A 3201-nucleotide genomic window follows, 5' to 3' on the forward strand; every position below is an offset into this window, starting at 1 on the left:
TATAGATTTCTAAATTCTTGACAATCCTGTTTTCATCAATAGTTAAAAGAATGAGTCATTTCCCAGCAAAATTAGTGTTGATTCACTCTGTCAATAATATGCTTGATGTAATTTGGCTGTTACAGTTTTTGCTCGTTGCTTGAACACTATAAACCCATGCTTAGACTAAAGTAACACAACTTGAAGCTTTTGTTACCATACCCCAAACACATGTACCCATACCTTAAACAAAAGTGCTGCTTTGCACTCTGGTTGCAATTATGCAACACACTTACTCCTTTATGCAACACACATGGTCCTGCATACTACACTCTATTTCATACATAAGACACTTCGTTCAAAAATGAAATTTCAGGGTGCCATTTGGAAAACACATGTATCCAAAATACAAAACACATCGGGTAATTGCAACCACTCAAATATACACCTGAAGGCACTTACTTGCAAAACTGAACACCAATTAGCCAACCACAAAAAGCCCTCAGTTTAGCCAATTCAAGAACTTTGCAAGCATGGATGGAGGGAGAGCAAGAGGAAGAGGAGGAGGAGGTCAAAGAGGCCATGCACGGACCCATATTTCTGATGATATAAGAGCAACTTTGGTGGACCATGTCATCAACCACGGCCTGACTATGAGGGAAGCTGGGCAGAGAGTCCACCCACATCTAAGCCGCTTCACAGTGGCATCTGTAATAAGAAAATTCCGACTAGAAAACAGGTCTGTCTTCATCTCACTGCCTTCTACTCTACTCAGATGGTTTTCATAGTACTGTTCTACAGTTACCATATCAAGTGTACAGGGTATTGCAGGGTGCTAATGCTCCTTTTGCAGCCAAAGTGGTAGTTTCTGTGAAACATACCATGATTACTTATATTGAAGTACAGTGTTGTACAGTGGATGATACAGTATATACAGTGAAGTACTGTAAGAAAAATAAGCAAACCGATGACAATATGTGGTTGTATTTCTCTAGAATGACTCGAAGACCTTCTGGGGGAGGACGCCAACGCCTGTTCACACAACGGCAGGAACTTGCTGTTGTGGACCTAGTGAGGGCAGACAATGCCATCCGTCTCCACCAGCTACGACGGAAAATACTTGCAGACAGGCGAGTGTTCAGCAACATAGACCATGTGAGCATCACCACCATCAGACGCATCTTGGGTAAACACAGCATCACCATGAAGCAGCTCTACAGAGTCCCATTCGAGAGGAACAGTGACAGGGTCAAAGGACTTCGAGCTGAATATGTACGGGTACGTGTAACTGTCCCTTACATTTACAATAGAGTATTGGTGAAGTCCAGTAGCAGCTGAATATGTACCATATCAGTACCACATGGATCCATTCTGAGAGCTACACAGGTACCTGTGTGATGGGGTGAGGGTGCTGTATGTGTAGCACGGTAGTACAGTGATATGTTCCCCTTTTTTTCAGAGAATCTTGGCCATGGATGGAGCTGCACAGCCTCATGAATACATTTTCATTGATGAAGCTGGATTCGACCTGAGCAAAACAAGACGACGGGGTCGTAATCTAATTGGCCAAAGGGCAATTGTGCACGTCCCAGGGCAGCGCGGGGGAAACATCACATTATGTGCCGCCATATGCCTTTGAGGGCTTCTGCACCATCATGCAATACTGGGTCCATACAATAGCCAACACATACTCACATTTCTAGATGCTCTCCATGATATAGTTGTACAGAACAGACCAGATCAGCCCAGGTTTGTGGTGATATGGGATAATGTCAGTTTCCATCGGGCTGCTCTGGTCCAGGCCTGGTTCTCCAACCAAAGTCAACTTGAAGTGGTATGCTTGCCCCCTTACTCACCATTTTTAAACCCTATAGAGGAATTTTTTTCGGCTTGGAGATGGCGTGTATATGACCGCCAACTACATGCCTGCATGCCTCTTCTGCAGGCAATGGAACAGGCCTGCGGCGACATTCAGGTGACAGCAATCCATGGATGGTTTTGACATGGAAGAGGATATTTTCCCCGGTGCCCAGCGGGAGAAGACATTGCTTGCGATGTTGATGAGGTCCTGTGGCCAGACCCCAACAGACGGCGGGATCCATGAGCCCACGTATGCACAATTGTCATGATTTTTTGTTTACAGTATAGTGTTTTTTCTATTACTGTATTATGGGGGTTTTTTTGTTTTGGTTTTTTTTGCTTTATCTGAATTCATGGTACTGCAATGTACAATATTGAGTAGGTCTATTTGCTTTTTTGGTTGTTTGCAAATGTGTCTCCTGAAAATATGCCTTCTGAATGAACAATGGAAATCAAAGACTGCAGTGCTTTATATAAAGTAGACTAGTGTGTTCCTCCTGCTCTGTAAGTGTTTGCATATGATGCAAGTATGTGTCATTTTGTCAACAGAGTTACATTTTGACAAAGGAATGTTAGGTTTTGATAGCAGAGTTTAGGTTTTGAGAGTAGAGTTTCAATTTGGTGCAGATGTGAATGGTATATTTCCCAGTGTTGTGTCATGTTTACTTGTGTTTAGGGTTTTGGCACAATGAGCAAAGTTTTGCAAAATGTGTTCAGGCAACGGGCAAAAACTGTAATTATAAAACATACAGGATGTTTTGAGTAATAACCACTGAAACCACTGTTTGTTTCAGAAAGTGATTAAGCAATGAGAGCGATGGTAGAGAAAATTACACCACTGTAGGCTGGTTTACCATGTGGCAGTAATAATATTGCCCACTTTAACAAGCTTAATGGACAGCACTTAAGTCAACAGCAGTTAACTGCAACAGAAGAGGGGCCTTTTTTCGCTATGTTAATGCAATCAAATTAAATTACTTTCTATTTGTTAATTTCCGCCTGGTCGCTTGTTTTCTACGAAGCTGCAGGCAGCTGCGTGTCTTTATCTGTATGCTGTCAACACGCATCTGCCTTCTTCAGTGAACAGTCAAACTTCTTTTTCTTATCCATCGCTCAGGTGCATCTGTGCATGCGCATGTAGGCGTGTGTGTTTACATGCCAGTGCAGGGGAGAAAACAGAGCTCTTGCCAAACCCTCCTACGGTTTAATGATCAGTGCATGTTGTAATTGTTCTTTGAGATTTGCTGAGCATAAAAATAAAATCTGAACGTTCTGCGGCCTAGAGTAATCCAATATTATTATAACTGAGGACGCAGTTATTCCCCCGCACCTGTTTTTTTTTTTTTTTTTTGCCAAAATCAG

At 42.5% G+C, this 3201-nt stretch overlaps 1 pseudogene; it reads left to right on the top strand.

The window, feature by feature from the left end:
- Window positions 1-252: 252 nt before the first annotated feature.
- On the top strand, window positions 253-2568 carry LOC146569992 (uncharacterized; annotated as a pseudogene).
- Window positions 2569-3201: the final 633 nt, after the last annotated feature.

This window comes from Mchenga conophoros, linkage group LG7, assembly GCF_057382185.1.
Source record: "Mchenga conophoros isolate Kocher_MC1m ecotype Shallow Benthic linkage group LG7, M_conophoros_male_GT1.1, whole genome shotgun sequence".
NCBI lineage: Eukaryota > Metazoa > Chordata > Actinopteri > Cichliformes > Cichlidae > Mchenga > Mchenga conophoros.